The following is a 23,771-nucleotide window of genomic DNA, read 5'->3' on the forward strand; positions in this document are numbered from 1 at the left end:
TGTGTATCAACAGAATCTTATTAAGGATGCTTTTGTGGATTTTTACTCGAAATTATATACTAAAGAGGAAATTAATGTAAAAGATATCGATATATATCTGGAGAATGCTACCATCCCAGTTCTTACGCAAGTACAAAAAGAGGGGATTAATCAATTGATCACAGAAGAAGAAATTCTTACAGCAATTAAAGAACTGAAGGTGGATAAAGCGCCAGGCACGGATGGCTTGACTGCGGCCTACTATAAAAATTTACAATTTGAGATGATAAAGCCGTTAAAGGAACTGTTTCAGACAATTCAGAGGGGGGGAAAGGTGCCACCGTCTTGGAAAACAGCTTTTATCTCTTTGATTCCGAAGGAAGACCAGGATGCTACTCAAGTTAAAAATTATAGACCGATATCGCTTTTAAATACAGATTATAAGATATTTGCTAAGGTTTTGGCTAATAGACTGATGAGGGTTCTGCAACAGGTGATTCATGGGGATCAAACGGGGTTTATTAGTGGTAGGCAAATGAAAAATAATGTGAGACATATAGTTGATGTGTTAGAGTTTTTGGAAAGGCACAACCAGATCTCTGCAGCGCTAATCTTTTTAGATGCTGAAAAGGCCTTTGATCAATTGAATTGGCAATTTTTGTTGAAAGTTTTAGATAAAATAGATTTTGGGGAAAATTTTTTACAGCCGATTAGGGCATTATATCAAAAACAATCTGCCCGCATTATAGTTAACAATAGCCTGACGGCAGTATGTAATATTGAGAAGGGCACAAGGCAAGGGTGTCCGTTATCGCCCTTGTTATTTGTGTTAACATTAGAGATATTATTGGCTAAGATTCGGAGCTCGGAAAAAATTAAGGGGATACAAGTTGGAGATCAGGATTATAGATTGAGAGCATTTGCAGATGATCTGGTTGTTACAGTGACCCAGCCAGAGAACTCTGTTGTGGACCTGATGGAGATAATAACGCAATATGGGAAGGTTTCTGGATTTAAAGTAAATACACAGAAAACTAAAATTTTGGCTAGAAATATGACAATTTCACAGAAGGCTCTCTTAGAAGGATTAACTGGATTTGAGATTGTTAAGAGGGTTAAATATCTGGGGGTGATTTTGTCGCCCTCTAATACAAAGCTATATAAAAATAATTATGAAAAACTATGGGGGGAAATTCAAAAAGAATTGGAGAGTTGGCAAAAATTGCAATTGTCTTTGTTGGGACGGATTGCAGCAGTGAAAATGAATGTCCTGCCCAAATTTTTATTTTTATTTCAAATGATACCGATTCTTAAGAAAGATTCTAATTTGGAGGAATGGCAGCGTGGTATCAATAAATTTGTGTGGGCAGGGAAAAAGCCACGAGTTAAACTTAAGATTATGCAGGATACTCGTGAGAGAGGTGGCCTTAAATTGCCTAATTTTAAATTATATTATGACGCTGCTGCATTAGTAGGAATAAGTGATTGGATTAATTTGACGCAATCGAGGTTATTAAATCTTGAGGGCCATGACTTGTTGTTTGGCTGGCATGCATATTTGTTGTATGATAAGAAGGTAGATACTGTGTTTAGGATGCATATTTTAAGACAGGCATTGCTGAGAGTTTGGAAGAAGTATAGACATAAGCTAAGCAGCAAGATACCATTGTGGGCAATTCCAAAACACGCAATAGAAAATATACATGCTGGTTTCAAACATGACGTGACTACGTACAAGGAAATTTTAAGTTTTGAAAGGAATGTTTGGAGTTTGAAATCATATAGCCTCTTGCGAGAAGGGAAGGTTGTTCAAACTTGGTTTCAATATATTCAACTACAGGCCAGGTGGAAAGAAGACCAGAAAAATGGATTTACAATGACTGATGAAAACTTGATAAAGCAGATTAGAAATCAGGGATCAGCACATATTAAACGGATATATCTTGCATTGATAGAGATTGACTCAGAAACAGAGCTTGTTAAGGATTGTATGATAAAATGGGCCCAAAACATCCAGGAAGTTATTTCAATGGACACGTGGGAAAAGATTTGGGTGAGGAACGTAAAATTTACTCAAGCTCAAAATCTAAGAGAGAATTTTTACAAAATGTTTTATAGATGGCATCTAGATCCTAAAAAGCTTGCAAGTATGTATCCGAATTATCAGCCTAAATGTTGGAGGTGTGGTGAGGAAGATGCAACATACTTTCACATATGGTGGACATGTAAGAAGGTTAAGGCTTTTTGGATAAAAGTCTGGTGGAATATGCAGAAGATTCTTAAACAGAGGATAAAGTTTTGCCCGCAACTTTTTCTGTTGGGAATAATTGCAGACGCTACAGTTGTGGACACCAAGCTGATGTTGAACTTAATTACGGCGGCAAGACTTTTGATAGGCCAATACTGGAAGAAAGAGGAACTGCCGACCATAGAAGAGTGGACTTTAAAGGTTTCCGACCTGGCAGAGATGGCGAAGATTTCGGCCTATTTGAAAGATCATTCGCAAGAACGTTATAATATGGAGTGGAGAAAATGGATTGAGTTTATCCAGAACAAGTATAGGGTTAAGAAGTTTTATGTAGCATTCGAATAAGTCTTCTTTCGTTTTCTTTTTTCTTTTTCTATTTTAGTTTTTTATATATATTTAATAATGCTAAGGTTTGTTTTATCCTATATAAGCTAGAGAGTGATGGATTTTAGAATTTATAGTTGTTAGTATATGGTTGTTTATGAATGCTTTTTTTTATATACCTTGTATTTAGCTCTGGGAAGTCGGGGGGGGAGGGGGGAGGGGGGGAGGTAGGGGGGAAGGAGGGAGGGGGGGAGGGGGGGTGGAGGGGGGAGGAGGGAGGGGGAAGGGGGGTTTTTTAAAGGAAAACTGTATTTTAAAACTTTTCAATAAAAAAAAAAAGGCTTGTGCTTGTGCAGCCAGAATTAGTCCCTCAGTCTCTTTCTTCAACTTTCCTGCTCTTAGCCATTGCCAGGTCTTGTTATTATCTGCTTTCCCAGCTATTTTTTTAATGTACTAGCCATTTAGTGCTTTGTCTCCCCATGCCTCTATTCTGTTCTTCATTTGGTCTTTCTTGTAGGCCAGTTTGGTCTCTCCAGTAGTCAGTAAGCCTTCCTGATATACTAATTTCAGTGCATCTTCATCATTGTCCTTCAGATATTCTTCCAAAGCCATTTTTTCTTCTTCAACCATCTGATGTACTTGTAGCATTCTACGTCCACCTATTTTCCTTTGTAGATAGAGTCTGTCAATGTCACTATGTGGATGAAGGGCATGATTCATTGTCATTATTTTTCTGGTCTTCCTATCCATTGCTTTTAGTTCTGTTTGAGTCCAGTCCACTATTCCAGCTGTGTATCTAATGACTGGAATTGCCCAGGTGTTGATTGCCTTCACAGTATTTCCTCCATTGAGTTTGGACTTTAAGATCTTCCTCACTCTCTTGATGTATTCACCTCTAATCTTGTTCTTGACTTCAGTGTGCTTGATGTTGTCAGCTTGAAGGATACCCAAGTATTTGTAGTAATCTTCCTCATCCAGACTCTTTTTTTTTAAAATCCCATTTATATCCCGCCCTTCTCCGAAGACTCAGGGCGGCTTAGCACAAATCAAATGTGCTTAGCAATAGCCTTCATTCTATGTATATGCCTGCTTATTAGGGCTTTCGCCCCCCCCCAAGCGGCATTTTTACAAAGTCAGCTTATTGCCCCCAACAATCTGGGTCCTCATTTTACCTACCTCGGAAGGATGGAAGGCTGAGTCAACTCTTAATGTTATTTTTGTGGGACATCTTGAGTCCTTCAGTTTTCACTATTTTTCCTTGTTTGAGAGTAAGTGTGGCACATTTGTCCAAACCAAACTCCATTGCAATATCTTGGCTATATATATGGACAGTGTTCAGCAGCAATTCTATTTCAGATGATGTTTTTCCATATTGCTTCAGATCATCCATGTAAAGGAAGTGGGATAGTCTGGCAGATGTTTTTAATGTTTGATAGCCATGTCCTGAGTTATTCAGTATTGTTGACAGAGTGCAATAACAAATAGTAGTGGTGATAATGAATCTCCTTGAAATATTCCTCTCTTGATATTAACCTTTCCCAGTCTTTCACCATTGACCTGCAACTGTGTTTTCCATTGTGCCATCGATTTTTGCACAAATTTTCTGATGTTTATACTGACACCTGTTATTTCTAGTCATTTGATTATCCAGACATGTGGCAGAGAGTCAAATGCCTTTTTGTAGTCAATCCACGCCACATTCAGGTTGCTCTTCCTTTTCTTGCAGTTTTCCAAGATCATTTTGTGTATTAGGAGTTGATCTTTTGTTCCTCTGCTATTGGGGTGGTTTCCTTTCTGCTAGGGTGGAAAGAGATTGTTTTCAACTAGATGCTGTTGCACTGCATCAGCTACCACACCAGTTAGCAATTTGAAAGTTGCTGGTAAGCAGGTAATTGGCCTGTAGTTCCCTGGTGTTGACCCCTTTGTTAGATTTTTCATTATTAGGTAGGTTTTCCCAGTTGTTAGCCACTTTTCAATTTCTCCTCCTTCTCCTATATTGTTGAACTGCTTGGCAATGAGTGGATATATAACAGTTAGATGTTTCAACCAAAACCCATGCAGTTCATCTTCACCTGGTGCTGACCAATTTTTGATCTTCCTTGCTCTTTTTTCTACCATTTTTGTTGTTATTACTAGTTCTTTCATTTCAACTTCTGTTTTATTTGCATCCACCTCTTTTAACCAAGCCGCGTCCTTGTGTTTCTTTGGGTTATCCCATATCTGCTTCCAGAACTGCACTGTTTCTTCCTTGTCAGGTACTGACTGATTCATTACAGTTTCTGCACTGATGGATTGGTAGAAACATTTCTGATTGGATTGAAATTGGAGGTTCTGTCTATAATTTGCAATTCGAGCTTCGTATCTACTGATTTTCCTGGCTATAGGTGTTATTTGCTGCTTTATTATTTCCAGTGCTTCCTTGATCTTCCTTGTTTCTAAGTGGTATTTCTTGATTAGGTATTCTTTGGTCTTCTTGTTCTTCAGCTTCTTTTCTTTCATCTGTTCTAGCTTGCTTGCATCTGATCTTAACTTGCTGATCTTATTTTCTAGTCTAACCTTCCATTTTTGTGGTGCATTGTTTGTTTCTTTTTCTTTTTTGTTGATTTTGCATCCCAGGTATTCAGTTATAACTGCAGCTGTGTTGTACATTAGTTGGTTTGTTTCTTGCAGTGAATTGGTGCTTATACTTGATATTGCAGTATTTGCATTTTTTAATGCTTGTGCTAGCTGTTTCTTTGGAACAAGCTTCAATGCAGGCAGCCTTATTCCATTGCTTTTGTGCTGTTCTAGATGCTCAGTTATTCTTTGTTTCAATTCTTTTATTTCTTTAGTTAGAGGGTTTTGTTCTTCCTGAGGAAGAGGTGCCTGGTTTCCAAATGAGAACAGTTGTATATCTCTGCTGGATTCCTTCTCTGCCAACTCCCCCTGGTTTGCCTCTACATTCTGAATTACTTCTGGCAAGGCTTTGATTTCTTTGCCCTGGGTAAACCTTTGCAGTTCATCCAATTCTGTTTCTGTGAATACTTCATTTCATATTATAAATCAGCGTTGATCTGCTAATCTCTGTTCTGTTATTTCTGATTCTGGATGTTCTTTCCAGAATGTGTGCATTCATTTTAAATATTCTCTTCTTTTTGGACTTGATCTGTAATAACAAATCATTATTTCTTTGTTTTCAATCACTGTGTATTTCCAACGAGTAAACACCTTTTCTTCCAGTAGCTCTGCAGCTGCTGGCCCTGGTCGCTCAGCCAACAGTCCTGAGTCCTGTAACCCATTTTTCACCAGATATTCAGGAACTCCAACATCTAGTGCAGACCTTGTTAACCCAGGGGACATCCAAGCCAGTATGGCATTCTGAAATTTACGTCTCACCATATTTTTTAAGGGAGAGACACTCTTTGTCTGACTCCTCTGATGAGACCTGTCCAATATGATTGAACCTCTGGCATAGCTCTCGTCTTCCTCAGAGTACACAAGCCCCACAACCACATCAAGGTAGTGCCTCACAGGGATGGTATTATTATTATTATTATTATTATTATTATCATATTAAAAGAAAATTCCCTATTCTCTACAAGAAAGATAATAGCTTTCCATCATGTCTGATGCAGCAAAAAAGTGTCCTAACAATAATATTTACTAAACCTAGATGAACTTTTCAGTAAATATGCATTTGTTTCTACTATTGCTTGAAATATTTCTTTTTCTCCTTTTCATGTTCATTGGAGATATAAGTTATTTCCATCAGCTCATGGTGCTAACTAATTCTAGGCATACTGTTTGATGAAAAGTTTTAATTATTTTTTTATATTTATTTGTATAACTGAAATTGCAGCAAAATTTGTGACACTATGAAACCAAAAATGTATACGTACAATATTTCACCATCCTATTTCATTTGAAAAACCCATTCCCAATGCTATATACTGAACACCTATTGACCCAACCACTTCCAGGAATCCTTCAATAAATATTAAGGTCTACTTCAATTTGGTTTCTGGTTGGTTTTGGTACAATAAATATTTTTGATTATTTTGTTTAAAAATGTCCACTATATGTAAACAAGAGGGACCTTTGGAGTCCTAGTAGACAATCACACCTGGAATACTGCAGCAAATTTTGGTCGCCATATCACAAAAAAGATGTTGAGAATTTGGAAAAAATTCAGAGAAGAGCACCTAAGATGATTGAAAGCCTAGAGACTAAAATGTACGAAGAATGGCTGCAGGACTTGGGTTTGGCTAGTCTAAAGAAAAGAAGAAATAGGGTAGACATGATAGCAGTATTCCAGCATTTGAGGGGCTGCCACAAGACAGAGGGGGGGCAGGTTGTTCACCAAAGCACCAGAGGGCAGGACAAGAAACAATGGTTGGAAACTGATCAAAGAGAGGAGCAACCTGGAATTAAGGAGAAACTTCCTGACAGTGAGGACAATTAACCAGTGGAATAGGTTGCCTCCAGAAATCATGGGTGCTCCATCACTGGAGATTTTTAAGAAGATACTAGACATTCATCTATCTGAGATAGTATAAGTTCTCCTGCTTGAGCAGAGGGCTGGACTAGAAGACCTCCAAGGTCCCTTCCAACTCTATTTTATTCTAAAGAAGAGTTTGCCTAATACCCATGGCTATAGTATTCTTCTGAAATATTATAACAATAATGTATTTTTTGTTTAAACAAAATTCAGTATACTATTGATCCTGACAAGAACCATAAATTTGCATCTGTGGAACTAAACTATTTTGTTTTAGAATGTTTGGTTCTGATCCCACCTTTCTTTTTTCTTTTTAAAAAATCACACATAATGAGATTTGAAAGGAAAACAGCTTGAAAAAAACGATTTAAGTGCCACATCTGTTTAATGATTTGAATCAGAATCTTGCATGATAAACATAATATGTGTTTGGACCGTGACTTTAATTCTTTGGATTTTTGCTGTGTTGTTAATCTTTTTAGTTCTTCCAAGCTACTCCTGAAAAGAGGATAATAAAGTTATTTATTTGGCCATAAAAGGAAGCCAAAACTAATAAATGAAATCAAAGGCATCTTCTTTTTCTACTGGCTTTATTGGCATTCATTCAAAAAAGGATCCAGAAAAACATCAATCTGTCCTGAGAGTGAAGAACGTAGCCTCTTACCAAAGTAAGTAATTTATGCTTAATGGGGTAATATATGCATTTATCAACATGGCAGCCTTTAGACTGCAAGGCAAGACTGCATGAGTTGAACATTTTGTTTTTTTCAAACCTAGAGGCATACTATCAGGACAAAATTGAATTATCTTCTGATTTATGTTCATCAATAAGGCTAGTGATGCATAAATGTAATTAAAATACACTCATTATCAAACAGGCAAACTTCCTATCAAACAAAGAAAAAATGTCTTTAGTTATTTGGGGTTTAGTATTCGTATAGGAAAAAAAATTATGAAATCAACAAAATTTCTCTGCAGAAGAGTAGAACATTTTAAATGGTCTCTATAATACAATATTGTATATTAATAATTGCACCAGTGATATATATCATGATCCTCTATTAATAACAAGAAGTTTAAAAAGAAATTATCAAGCTTCTTACAGATTATTGACAGCATAAAACAAAACACACACATCAGGTTCCACTAAAATCCTGGCCAAAATGCTTGAGAAAAAAACCACAAAAAAACTTCAAGAGAAGGCCAACAGGGTCGGGATCTTCCAAATCTTAGGGATGGGGAGCACATATGAGAAAATCTTATCAATCTGTCTATTTAATATGTTAATCCTTCCTAGATTCCTTGCAAATGTTTCCTCAAACTCTTGCCTTTGCAATCCTTAATACAGTGCCCATTTTACTCTCATTTTTTGCATTGTAGTGGGCAATAAACTATTGTGTGTAAAGCTTCATTTTTATTAGAATTAAAGGTTCTATTCTAATCAAGATGTGCCTATCTTCTGTCAAGTCATGCCAGGAAAATTAATGATTTATTATCATGTCCATTTGCAAAGGTTGATAGTTTCTGTGGGGAAAACCAGAGTGAAATACAATCAGATATGCTAATTCTACTTTATTGTAAAGTAACATTCACAGAATCTTGCAAGTCATCAAACAGAATTCTGCCATCTCATTAACAGCCCAAGAAATTAGGGAGGGTTCTTCTGAGCCCGTTGCCCTGCCTGTTATCCACCTCTGGACATGCTGTCTCTTATTAGAAACACAAGTTAAGATAGGCAAGAAAATGGTAAGTGAGCACCTATCCAGCCTAGACGAGTTCAAATCACCAGGACCAGATGGAATATACCCCAAGGTTCTCAAGGAACTAGCAGATGTGATGTCAGAACCACTGAACTATATTTTTCAAAGATCCTGGAGCACTGGGGAACCACCAGAGGACTGGAAAAGAGCTGATGTAGTTCCCATCTTCGAAAAAAGGGGGAAAAATGGATCTAGGAAACTACAGACTTATCAGCCTGACCTCGATAACTGGGAAGATTCTGGAAAAGATAATCAAACAACAAATCAGCGAACAACTAGAGGCAAACAAAGTCGTTACTAAAAGCTAACATGGGTTTGTCAAAAACAGATCATGCCAGACAAACTCTTATTGCCAGTGCTTTTTTTGTAAAAGAAAAAGGTGCCAGAACTCACACATGTCATACAACCCTCCTTGCCTACCCTACAAGGTTCCATCCAAAAAAGGTGCCAGAACTCCGTTCTGAGCGTTCTATGATAAAAAAAAGCCCTGCTTATTGCATTCTTTGGCCAAGTGACAAAATTGGTGGACCAGAGGAATGCTGTGGATATATTTACTTAGACTTCAGTAAGGCATTTGATAAAGTAGATCACAACGTGCTACTTGATAAGATAGAAAAATGTGGGTTAGACAGCATCCCCACGAAATGGATTCATAGATGGCTGACTGGCCATACTCATCATGTGGTCCTCAATGGAACTGCATCTACATGGAGGGAAGTGTGTACTGGGGTGCCCCAGGGCTCTGTTCTGGGCCCAGTGTTCTTCAACATCTTCATCAATGATTTGGACAAAGGGAATGGTGGGGAACTCATCAAATTTGCAGACAACACCAAGCTGACAGGAATAGCCAACACCCCAGAAGACAGGCTTAATATACAGGAGGATCTGAACAAACTGGAACACTGTGCACTATCTAACAAAATGAAATTCAACAGTGAAAAAAGTAAAGTTCTACATTTAGGAAAAAAACCCAAATGTACAGGTATAGTATAGGGGGTACCTTGCTCAATAGTAGTAACTGTGAGAGGGATCTCGGAGTCCTAGTGGACAATCACTTAAATATGAGCCAGCAGTGTGCTGCAGCTGCCAAAAAAGCAAACACAGTGCTAGGCTGCATTAACAAAGGGATAGAATCAAGATCACATAAAATGTTAATACCACTTTATAATGTCTTGGTAAGGCCACACTTGGAATACTGCATCCAGTTTTGGTCACCACAATGTAAAAAAGATGTTGAGACTCTGGAAAAAGTACAGAGAAGAGCAACAAAGATCATTATCATTATCATCATCATTAGAGGTCTGGAGGCTAAAACATATAAGGAACGGCTGCTGGAACTGGGTATGTCTAGTTTAATGAAGAGAAGGACTAGGGGTGACATGGTAGCAGTGTTCCAATATCTCAGGGGCTGCCACAAACAAGAGGGAGTCAAGCTATTCTCCAAAGTGCCCAAAGGCAGGACAAGAAGCAATGGATGGAAACTAATCAAGGAGAGAAGCAACCTAGAACTTAGGAGAAAATTCTTGACAGAACAATTAACCAGTGGAACAACCTGCCTCCAGAAGCTGTGAATGCTCCAACAATGGAAGTTTTTAAGAAGAGACTGGACAGCCATTTGTCTGAGATGGTATAGGGTTTCCTGCCTGAGCAGGGGGTTGGACTAGATGACCTCCAAGGTGCCTTCCAACTTATATTATTATTATTATTATTATTATTATTATTATTATTATTATTATTATTATTATTATTATTATTATTATTATTATTATTATTATTATTATTTGCACAGTCAGCCAGATGTTCAGACTGGATTTGGCATTTTTGTCTACCTATCGAGTGCTTAGGCAGATGTAGGATGTTTGATGGCATTATAGATATGGTTGTTGTTGTTGTTGTTATTATTATTAATTATTATTATTATTATCTGGCCATTTCCTTGACAGCGTCTCTTCACTGGTAAAGATATGTCTGAGTGATCCAAACAACAGAACATAAAGCATTATCTACCGTCATACAGTTTATCACTTGATATGTATTAAAAACACTCCAGTGCCACACTGTTTTTATGGATGGTTCCATTTGTTGTAAACACTTTTAATTTCCTATTGTTGAATTGCTCTAAGACTATCAAGATTTTTTTCCAGAAGATGAAGCTTTTTTAAGAAATATATTTTCTTGTCTGCAAAACTGAGTATGGCATTTAATACCACTAAAGCGCTGACATATTTATTCTGATGGAAGATTCTTTGTATTACGTCTAACATTCATACACTAGAAAGCACAAAATCAAGAAGAAACACAAATAAACTAGTGAAAATATAATTTTATTTTTGTATTTATAGCTCAAAGGATATTCTGTATTTTAGAAAAGATGATTTGTTGGGATTTTGGTGTTTACTGAACTTGGTTTTCTTCTTATAAACACCAAACCAAATAACATTGTCAATGCTTTGTGGGAATTGTTGGCTTTTTACATCTGTCTGCTTGTCCTACAGGTCTTTGTGGGGGTTGTTATAGATCTACCAGGTGTAGTTTACCAGGTTTAGTTGACGGCACTGTTTTGTTTTAGAAAGATGATTGTATTGTGTCTTGCTTATTGTATTGATTACTGAGTATGTAGTGATAAGGGAAGTCTATCTTCAAGCTGTTTGCTTCCTTTTTAAGTTTTTGTTTGTTTGCTTTTTAAATAGTTTGTTAACTGGGATTATATATTGGTTAACAGCTGACCTATCAGAATGCCAGGCTTCTAAAATTTGGCTTGATCAAAAATGGTTATAATTTCCCAGTTGAATTTATTATTGAATTTGTCTATGAATGAAAGGAGTTAAAGAATTTTTATTGTTTCTTCTGAATGCCAACTGGTATTCATGGATACATTTTGCTAATCTTCTGCTTGTTTGTCCTACAAAGTTCCTTTCATAATCTGTGCATTATATGTTGTAAATAATTCGTGTTCTATCTTCCCTAGTTGTTGGTTATTTGAGTTTGCTTAACATGCTTTGTAGAGATTTGTTGGCTTGTGAGCCACTGTGAACCTAGTGAAGTATTCTGCTGATGGTTTCTGAGGGATATTTGTTACGTATGAGGGAACTATTCTTTTCACAGATATGCAGTTACATAGAATGGCACATTTTAACATGAAGTACTTAGGTGCCTATTACAGTGAAGATGCTCTAAATTTCCTTTGAAATTCTGAACTCTACAGTTTTGCTCATCTGAGGAGTGTTCTTATACAGCTTTTCTTGTGAATGGATTATTGCTTTTGGATTATTGCTGTGATAGTGAAGATTCATAGAATGATTTACATGATAAGATCTTGCATTACTGAAGAAGTTATTAAAGACCATCATAAACCTCTCTTCGGAAAGATATGCAGAGAAGTCCATATTTGAAGAATTGCTGGAAGTGAATTATTTGCATACATTTTAGATCCTTTATCTTTTGACAAACTGCTAGTCATAATGTGTAGTTAGTATTTCTTCCAACTTGCTCCACAAAGTAAGGAGACATATTGTCTACTGATAGATTTGTAATTGCTAATAAAAAGTAACAATCCTATAGCAAAAACACAATTGTTAGCCAAACAGGTTCTTAAACTTGATAAATCTGCAAGTGCTGGAGGTTTTTTTATATTATGGAAAAAGATATTCCAAAATTCAGTATTTGTAATAACTTCTGCTAAGGCTGATCTGCATGTTTAAAAAAGCCCAAACATTAATTTAAGAGCATTTATAAAAACAAACTTTTATACATTTAAAGGTAGTATCCAATGCCCAATTTTGGAAGACCCAGTGGAAATGCAGTTCTGAAGACTGAGTATGTGTTATTATGCAGAAGAATTACCACTTGATTTTCATCTAATGCAATAGATTATCAATTTACAAAGTCATTTATTATTCCTGTACAGCAATATTCTTGTTTCATGGGCTTGCAGCAATAATTTGTAGATACTGAGGATACTACCTGTTAGATACTGGGTTCGTTGCTTGATTGACAAGACGAGGCGAGTGAGTTCAGCAAAAATCATTGTTTATTTGGTTGCAGGAACTGAACTGAGAAACAGGGCTGCGAGTGCAGCAATTTATACCCTGGCCTCTAGGTGGCGGCAAATAGGTTTAAAGCAACCTATTGCTGCCCTAAAGACAGCCAATGGCGGCACTGGAGACGGGTTGTCTGAGGAGCTTGGAGCTGTTAGCCAGCTTCCCTGCTTGAGCAACCTTCCAGCAATTAACCCCACATGATATTCCTTTAGCAAGACATTACACCACCTACCAATGTCAGAATACTGAGGGTTGTATAGAGATACAAGTGGGCCAGGAGAAGCACTCCATAGAGATGAATGGCCTGGTGGCAGCAGCTTTATAATCTGCCTCAGCCAGACTGGCAGGGGTCCAAACAATGTACAGTCCTCTAGGCTTCTCAATTGGCAACCTAAAGTTTCTTGTGTCAAGGGCATCAACCCTCAGGAATCCTAACTCAATTCCTATGCTCCACAATGGATATTGCTTTTGAGGTGGTCCTGGGTTTTGTGGATAGGATCAGTAGGAAGGTTAGGTTTGGCAAGAGAAAATGGGAAGATATGGCTATGTCCCAGGAGACTTGGACAGTCTAAAGGTAGAAGCTGAGCAGAACGGCTGAATTTGGCCATCTTACTATAAATATTTTCTATCCTGTCAAAAAGTGGGGAACATAGTGAACAAGAAAGCACAATCTCTGCAGGATAGAGAGAGAGAGAGAGAGAGATTCCTTTGTTTAGCAAGCACAGAGAAGAAAAAGAAAAGCAAAAATTAGGTAGCTTTTCTAAATTATATCATCCTAGGTAACATTCTGAAATAATTTTAGATAGCCTAATATAAGCCGAATAATTGTTGTTCTGGAAGATGAAAATGTTGCCAGCTAGCTAAGTGGTCAAAATGAAATGGCTTTTTTTACAGTTCTGCTTTGCAACTAGCTCTGTTTTGCAATAAACTTGATATCCCTGCATATGGCTCTTACCCTGATGGAGTTCAGGAAGCTATTAAAGACCTGGCTATTCTCCCAGGTTCTGCAGCAGAATGAAGGATGAACTCTGTTGGATGAGTTTCTGTTTTGGTTATATGATGTTCATGATTTTGTATCTTATGAGATTTATTCCTAATTGTAGGCTGCTGAGATTTGTTAGAAGTCTGTGGGCCTCTAAATTGTATAAATGAAAATAAATAGATGATAGATAGATAGATAGATAGATAGATAGATAGATAGATAGATAGATAGATAGATAGATAGATAGATAATAAACCTTTATTGTCAAAGTACAACATGTGTACATTGAGATTAGCTGAGCCTCCCCCCGTGCTCTCTCCCCCCAACACACAGTGACAACAAACCCTCCATCCCACCACACTATGTGAACCAACTACACCACACACCGGCCTCCCAAGTCAATTCTGCATAAGATTATGTCCCATTTAAAAGCCTAACAGCCCATGGATAAAAGCTATTTTTCAGCCTGTTGGTAAGGCTGGCTATATTCCTATATCTCCTACCGGATGGTAGGAGAGTAAAGAGATACCGTCCAGGGTGTGAGTCATCCCTGAGAATCTTCCTCACTCTTCCAAGGCAACGAGCCCTGGCGATGTCATCCAGTGGTGTCAGGGAACAGCCCACAATGTCTTGTGCTGTGATCACTACCCTCTGTAATACTTTCCTATCCGCGGCTGTCAGACCAGCATACCAAACCACAATACCATACGAGAGGATGCTCTCTATAGTAGACCGGTAAAAGAGGGTCATTAGCTGTTGTTCTACCCTGTTCTTCCGCAAGACCTTAAGAATATGAAGCCTCTGTTGGGCCTTTCTAGCCACCTGAGTTGTGTTAACTTTCCAGGTCAGATCTTCACAGAGGTAGACTCCCAGAAATTTAAAGGAGGAAACTCTCTCTACACAGTTCTCTCCGATGTAAAGTGGGGCAGGTTCCTCCTTTTTTCTCCGGAAGTCTAACACCATCTCTTTCATCTTGCTGATGTTTAGGTGCAAGTTGTTGTTACTACACCATATGGATAGTTTTTGTACCTCCGCCCTATATGCTGTCTCATCCCCACCTGTAATAAGACCCACTACAGTTGTATCATCTGCGAACTTGATTATCGCAGTGGATGGGTCAGATGATACACAATCATAAGTGTATAAAGAGTACAGGTAGGGGCTAAGCACACAGCCCTGTGGCGTGCCGGTGCAAAGCTTCAGGGAGGTGGACAAAGCAGACCCAACCCTCACTGTTTGTAACCGATCCCTAAGAAAGTCTTGAATCCAATCACAGATGGCAGGGGAGAATTTCAAGTCAGTCAGCTTCTCGATGAGAATGCTCGGTAAAATGGCGTTGAAAGCCGAGCTGTAGTCAACAAAAAGCATCCTGACGTAACTTCCAGGTTTCTCGAGATGACTTGCTACAGAGTGTAAAGCAGTAGCTATGGCATCGTCTGTCGACCTATTTCCCCTGTAGGCAAATTGATGTAGATAGATAGATAGATAGATAGATAGATAGATAGATAGATAGATAGATAGATAGATAGATAGATAGATAGATAGATAGATAGATAGATTCTTTTTGAGAATTTGAGTTGAAGAATCTCTCTCAGGATTTTCCAGATGAGAAATCTCTTTAGTTTGAGTAAGGTGATGCATGCAGCATTGCCATTAGCGCTATGGATCAAAATGACTGAATTATTAAAAATGTTGACCCCTGATTAAAATGAATCTCTGAAATTTGCTTCTCCCATTCAGTATGTGAGAGCTGGTTCTCCTACAAAGTAGGAAATTGTCATCAGGTTCCAGGGATAGCTTCTTCTTTCATATTCTGTTTGAGCCAACATGTGGCTGGTTTTATTTAGGGGAATTCTGCACTGTGACTTAACTTGCGTGTCTCCCAAGCTTCTCCCCGTTGTTTTTTATGCAACTTCAGCAATTTCAACCTAAATGGGCTGGCAATGGGACTGGACTGGTGCTCAGACTGGATTGTGCCCACTGATTGATCCTCCTCCTGCTTCTTGCTCTTCACATTCATGCAGTGAAAGCAAACCTCACTGACTGGCTCCCATATGCACCAGTCTATCATTGTTTGCCTTTTCCATGGGATTGTTCTTTCCTTATTTGTCTCTATGCTTTATCTTTGCTATCACGATATTTGCATATATGGCTGCCTTCTCATATTTTCTCTTTTGACACCAAAGCAGTTTTTCTCTTTATTGTAGTATTTTTTTTCTCTGATGTTACATTAATCAAAGCAACAGAGAACAAGTTTCCTTGACTCTTAAGATCCTCTGTAGGACAATAAAATGTTGCACCAACGAACAACTGACAGTTCAGTTTTATTGAAATAAAGTAGCAATGTTGCTAAGTGAAAACATGCTCATTGTCATCATCATGATCATCATTATCACCCTTGAAAGGGAAGAGAATTTGTGCAGTTGTGGGTAGTGAATGGGAAGTAAAGACACATACTTCACTCAGCCTAGAAGTAGACTGAAAGAAGGGCTCTGATTTTCTAGTTGTTGTTGTTAGCTGCGAAGTCGTGTCTGACCCATCCTGACCCCATGGACAACATTGCTCCAGGCCTTCCTGTCCTCTATCATCTTTTGGAGTCCATTTAAGCTCACACCTACTGCTTCAGTGACTCCATCCAGCCACCTCATGCTCTGTCGTCTCCTTCTTCTCTTGCCCTCAATCTTTCCCAGTATTAGGCTCTTCTCCAGTGAGTCCTTCCTTCTCATTAGGTGGCCAAAGTATTTGAGTTTCAACTTCAGGATCTGGCCTTCTAAAGAGCAATCAGGATTGATCTCCTCTAGGACTGCCTGGTTTGATCACCTTGCAATCCAAGGGACTCATAGGAGTCTTCTCCAGCACCACAGTTCAAACACCTCAGTTCTTTAGCACTCAGTCTTTCTTATGGTCCAGCTTTCACAGCCATACATTGCAACTGGGAAGACCATAGCCTTGACTATATGCACTTTTGTTGGCAGGGTGATGTCTCTGCTTTTTAGTGTGCTGTCTAGATTTGCCATGGCTTTCCTCCCAAGGAGCAAGTGTTTTTTTGTTTTTTGTTTTTTTTGGCTGCAGTCCCCATCTGCGGTGATCTTGGAGCCCAGGAAAATAAAATCTGTTACTACCTCCATTTCTTCTCCATCTATTTGCCAGTAATTGAGAAGGCCTGATGCCATGAACTTGGTTTTCTTAATGTTAAGTTTCAAGCCAACTTTTGCACTCTCCTTCTTCACCCACAACAAGAGGCTCTTTAGTTCTTCTTCACTTTCTGCCATTAGAGAGGTATAATCTGCATATCTTAGGTTGTTGGCATTTCTCCCAGCAATTTTAATTCCAACTTTTGATTCATCTAGCCCTGCCTTTCTCATGATGTGCTATGTATATAAGTTAAATAGGCAAGGTGACAGTATAAAGCCTTGCCGGACTCATTTCCCAAGTTTGAGCCATTGTCTGGAATTCTGCATTCAACTGGATGTACATTTCTTTTTCTCCCTTGCCTTTCGCTTCCCTCCTCTCCTCAGCTATTTGCAAAGCTTCCTCAGACAGCCATTTTGCTTTATTGTATTTCTTTTTCTTTGGGATGGTTTTAGTTGCTACCTCTTGTACAAAGTTCCAAATCTCCATCCATAGTTTTTCAGGCACTCTGTCTATCAGATCTAATTCCTTAAATCTATTTGTCACCTCTACTGTATATTCATCAGGGATAAGATTTTGTTCATACCTGAGTGGCCTAGTGCTTTCCCCCCTACTTTCTTCAGTTTAAGCCTACATTTTGCAATGAGAAGCTCATAGTCTGAGCCACAGTCAGCTCCTGGTCTTGTTTTTGCTGACTGTATAGAGCTTCTCCATCTTTGGCTGCAGAGCACATAGTCAATCTGATTTCTGTGTTGACCGTCTAGTGATGTCCATGTGTAGAGCCATCTCTTGGGTTGTTGGAAAAGAGTGTTTGCTATGACCATCAGATTCTCTTGACAAAATTTTGTCAGCCTGTCAACCCCTTCATGAATTACTGCCTTGTCGTGGTGAAGGGGCATGCGTAATTCAATCAAGCTATGAGCTATGCTATGCAGGGCCACCCAAGACGGACAGGTCATAGCACAGAGTTCTGACAAAATGTGATCCACTGGAGAAGAAAATGGCAACCCACTCCAGTATCTTTGTCATGAAAACCCCATGGACAGTACCAAAAGGAAGAAAGATATGATGCTGGAAGATGAGCCCCTCAGGTCAGAAGGCATCCAATATGCTACTGGGGAAGAGCAGAAGGTTAGTACTAGTAGCGCCAGAAAGAATGAAGCAACTGGGCCAAAGCCGAAAGGATGCTCAGCTGTGGATGTATCTGGTGGTGAAAGGAAAGTCCGATGCTGTAAAGATTTTTTCTCTATAGGAACCTGGAATGTAAGATCCATGAATCAAGGCAAGCTGGGCGTAGTCAAAAAAGAGATGACAAGACTGAACATCGACATCTTAGGAATCAGCGAACTAAAATGGACAGGAATGGGTAAATTTAATTCAGATGACCATCAGGTATACTACTGCAGGCAAGAATCCCTCAGAAGAAATGGAGTAGCCTTCATAGTCAATAAAAGAGTAGGAAAAGCAATACTGGGATACAATCCCCCAAATGACAGAATGATCTCAGTTCCAATCCAAGACAAACCATTCAATATTACAATAGTCCAAGTCTATGCCCCAACCACCGGTGCTGAAGAAGATGAAATTGACCAGTTCTATGAAGCCCTACAGCACCTTATAGAACTAACACCAAAAAATGATGTCCATATCATCGTGGAGAATTGGAATTCTAAAGTAGGAAGCCAAAAGATAACCAGAGTGACAGGCAAGTTTGGCCTTGGTATACAAAATGAAGCAGAGCACAGGCTGACAGAGTTTCTGGAGGGGTGGTTAATTATTTTACTTGATTCATCACTGGATCAAATGCACGATTATTTTTGAAAAAGGCAGAAAACATAGAAGCTCAGCAGCCCAGGGTAAAATGACTAAATAGAGTAGTTACTTGCTTTTGGAGGGGAAGAGACATTCCAGATTGAAGCCAGTCAGAGCTGGGCCTGCCAGTAGATTGGAATGAGGCGCTTGAGACCATTTGTTCCAAAAGGCCTATGTTAGCTCAAGTCAGAAAATAGCATTTTTGAACTGAAGCTGCAAAACATGAGTGCAGAGTTCATTTGCAATGGGAGTGGGAGGAGGATGACAAAGTGATGGGTGGCCAAGCTAAAAGGAGAAGAATCTCAGCTGTGAGAGGGATCTCAGAGTCCTAGTGGAAAATCACTTAAATATGAGCTAGCAGTGTGCTGCAGCTGACAAAAAAGCCAACACAGTGCAAGGCTGCGTTAATAGAGGGATAGAATCAAGATCAAGTAAAGTGTTAACACCACTTTACAGTGCCTTGGTAAGGCCACACTTGCAATACTTCATCCAGTTTTGGTCACCATGATGTAAAAAACATGTTGAGACTCTAGAAAGACTACAGAGAGAAGCAACAAAGATGATTAGGGGACTGGAGGCTAAAATATATAAGGAAAAGTTGCTGGAATTGGGTATTTCTAGTTTAATGAAAAGAAGGACAAGGGGGACATGATAGCAGTGTTCCAATATCTCAGGGGCTGCCAAAAAGAAGAGGGAGTCAAAGTAGTGTGTCTGATCATATTAGCATTAAGAAAAGACTGGAACTCCACTGCCATGAATTGTGTCCTGTTGTCTGACACAATGATGTCCGGCAGACCATGTGTAGCAAAGGACCAGTACAGTTCCTGGATGGTCCTAGCAGTAGTCAAAGATTGGACAGGTACTACCTCTAACCATTTTGAATAGCTGTCCAGAGGCCCTGAAATGGACACGCAAAGTCAATGTGCATGTGAGACCATAGAGCTTGTGTGGTCTCCCAGCGGTGCACAGGTGCTTGAGGCATTTCTGGTCTGATCTCTTGGCAGACCTGACATCCCCTTACTTGAGACTCAATGCCCTTGTCCAGGCCTGGCTACCACAAGTAACTTCTTGCAAGTGTCTTCATTCTTACGATATCTGGATGTCCCTCATGCAGAGATTCTAACACTCTGGCTTGCAATTTTGGTGGAAAAATTATTCTGCTTTCCTAGAGCACACAACCTTTGTGGGCTGACAGCTCATCTTTTCTGCATGCATAGTGCTGAAACTCTGGACCTGGTCTGTTTTCTGGCCACCCCCTCAACACCCAGTTGAGAACACAGCTGAGAGTTCGGTCAGTGGCAGTTTCAGTGGCCACATCTCCTGCTTGTAGGGATGTCTCTGGAAAATCCTGGATTGCCAGAATGTGAGCTGCTGGGGCTGGATCTGGATCTGTGTGTGGCAGAGGCAGTCAGCTGAGTGCATCAGCATGGCCCATTTCCTTGCCAGGTTTATGGACTAGCCTATATGAATAGGCAGCCATAAAAATTGACCATTGCAGCATCCTTGGTGACATGATCTGTGGAGTCTGCTTGTCAGCCGTGAAAAGGCCAAGCAGCGGCTTGTGATCAGTGAAAATTGTGAAGGGTCACCTGTATAAGAAGTCATGGAATTCCTACTACAATAGTGAGAGCTTCCTTGTCTAATTGAGCATAGTTTCTCTCAGCTGATGATAGTGTCCTGGAATAGTATGCAATAGGGGTCTCATGACCATCTGCCATTTGATGGCTTAATACTGCCCCAATGCCATAAGGTGATGCATCACATGCTAAAATCATGGGCAGATTTTCATTAAAATGGGCCAACACTGTGCTCAACGATAGCAGTGATTTGACTGCTCAGAATGCCTTGTTGTGGGTGCTTTCCCATACCCAAGGTGCTTTTTTGTCTAACAGATAGTGTAGTGGCTCTGCCAATGCAGCTTTGTGTGGCTAAAATGATTGATAAAAGTTTAACAGTCCTAAGAATGCCTGTAGCTTCCCCTTCGATTTAGGTCTGGGGGCTTGTTGAATGGCTTTTAACTTAGCCTCTGATGGATGGATTCCAGCAGCATCTATCCGGAATCCCAAAATCTCAGTAGAGTCCACACCAATTTGGCACTTGTCTTTCTTTAACTTCAACCCTACTTCATGGAACTGTTGAAGCACTGCCCTGAGGCATTCTGCTAGGACTTCTGCTGATTCTCCTGCAATCAGGATGTCATCAAAATAAGGGGAGACGCCTGGTATATTTTTTAGTGTCCATTCCATAATGCTCTGGAACAATCCCGGGGCAATAATTACCCCAAACTGCAGGCGACGAACTCTGAATGCTCCTCTGTGAGTGATGATTGTCTGTGCTTCTGCTTTGGCATTGTCAACTGGCAACTGCTGGTATGCCTGTGTCAGGTCTAGTTTGGCAAACAGGTGACCTCCTTGAAGTGATGCGAGGATGTGGCTTACCACTGGAACTGGGTAAGCATGTTGCTGTAGTGCTTTGTTTATTCTACACTTGTAGTCTGCACAGATGCAGATGTCCCCATTAGGCTTCACTGGGGTCACTCTGGGAGTCTCCCACGAGCTACTGTCCACAGGTTGGAACACTCTCTGCTGTACTACTTTGTCCAGCTCCGCGTCAATCTTAGGCTTTAACACGAAGGGCACTCTGCGCAGTTTTATCCTAATTGGAGTGACAGCTGGATCAAGATTAAGGGAGATGGGTGCCCCTTTGTATTATCCCAGGCTAGGACTGAACACATCAGCATACTCTTGGCACACTGCTGTCAAGTCAGCTGTTTGAGTGTGATGGATGCCAGTTCCGCGGATGCCCAAGTCTTCAAACCAGTCCAATCCGATTAGACTGGTGAGCTGTCCATCAACAATACCCTTGAACTTTTTGAATTTGACCCTTACGGTGGCTTTACCTCTCACAGACACACAGCAATTTTGAAAATCTGTTACAATGAGGCTTGACGGTTTGAGTTGAACTCACCTCTTGCCTTGTCTGGAAGAAATGATGGATAGAGCTGACTCAGTGTCTAGCTCCATGGAACAAGGGACCCCTTGCAGTTTGACCTGAAGTCTCAATGTTTTTTTTTGAGGGGGCGTTGGGCTCCTGTCTGTAGGATACTTCTCCCTGCGGAGTACCTGACCTTGTTCTGTCCTGGGGCCCATTTACCTTTCTGAGGTATGTTTGCATAGCGAGCTTCTCTCTGGCAACCTCTACAGACCCTGGTGATACAGCCCTGCTTCCCACAGGCATGGCCCACAGCTGTGTGAAACCTCCACTCAGTTCTTTTATGTTGTCCTCCTCAGCTAGCGCAGTTTGAAGGGAGGATAGGTTGTTCCATTGCATGATGCCATCTATATGGCTCCTTTTGCAACTGGTCGATCTCATCATCTTCTTCTGATTCACTGGTCTCTCAGTGGTCTCTTGATGTATTGCTGCGGGGATGGAGTGTGTCTTCTGCAGCCGGAGAGCCTTCACCACTCCACCGGCAGCCTCATCTGCCATGACCTCATTCAGAACATCTTGGAAGGTCAGATTCTCCATGGCAAAAAGGCGCTGCTGCAACTCTCTGTTCAACAGTCCACAAACGAGTCTCTCTCTGAGATGATCCTTGAAGTCAGGTAATTCACAGTGACGTAACACTTGATGAAGTGCTGCCATCAATTCTGCTACCAATTCTCCTGACTTTTGCTCCCATTGTTTTAAGGCGTAACGCCAAGCGATTATAGACAGCTTTGGTTCGAAGTGGTCTTTCAGCCTCATCTTTAAAGTTTGCATAGGTTACTGACTTGATGCTTGCTGGTGCTACCAGATTCTCGGTGATGTCAAATGTAGCCTGTCCACACATGCAGAGTAGAGTTGCCACTTTCAACCCATCTTCTCTAACCTGGTTGGCCCTCAGATAGTTGTCCACCTTGGAGACATAAGAGCTCCACTGCTCTGGGTGGGAGACATCGAATTCATTTAGCCTGCCTAGCTTGGCCATGGTAGTAGTTCAGTAATGTCCTAGTCACTGCCTTTCTTGCTGTGATAGGAGCTAAGCTGCCTAGATCCTGGGGACGGATCCCTCAGGACAACTGTGTCTCCAGTGTGGCTTACTGGCAAACAAGGTGGGGATGTGGTCCCACCAGGACTCTTGTGCCTAGTCTGACACCCAGTGACTTCAGACTCGAGTAGGCATCAGCTCTCTCCTTCAGCAAGATCCCACCTTAGTCGCCACTATTCTGTAGTGGGTTTTTGGAGGCATTAACCAGACTGATCTAATGCAACACTATTTTATTACAGATCTGAGAGTAACTAACAGGATGACAGTTATTTATACTTGCTGCCTCTAGGCAGCGACCAATCAAATCAAAAGCTGTTTTCCCGCTCAAACTTAAACTTAACTTTCCATCCAAAACAGTTGGAGACACATTTAAATCAAAACACATTAACTCTAGATATCAATACATAACAATTATTATTGTTGTTGCTGTTGTTGTTTTTGTTATTGTTGTTGTTGTTAAAAGTGTGGATCTGCTTTTAAGTCTCATCATGTCAAAAGTACACTTTTAAAACATTTGAACATGGAATGGGACAATACAATAATTCAATTTATTTAATATAATTTTTAAAATATTTTAATTTTTGTCATTCACATATCATTTTGTCACACCTTTGGCATCCTTTCTTTAATGATTTTGTTCCACCATTTCTTCAATATTAGTTCTTGTCCCACGGTGAGCTGTCTTGTGGCAAATTCCTATTAGACCTCTCAGCGGCTTTCGATACCATCGACCATGGTATCCTGCTGCGGCGTCTCAGGGGATTGGGAGTGGGAGGCACGGTCTTACAGTGGTTCTCCTCCTATCTCCAGGGACGCTCGCAGTCGGTGTTGACAGGAGGGCAGAGGTCGACCGCGAGGTCTCTCGTTTGTAGAGTTCCTCAGGGGTCGGTCCTCTCGCCTCTCCTGTTCAACATCTACATGAAACCGCTGGGTGAGATCATTCGTGGCTTTGGAGTTGGGTATCATCAGTATGCTGATAATACCCAG

This window comes from Vipera berus, assembly GCF_964194415.1.
Source record: "Vipera berus genome assembly, chromosome: 6".
NCBI lineage: Eukaryota > Metazoa > Chordata > Lepidosauria > Squamata > Viperidae > Vipera > Vipera berus.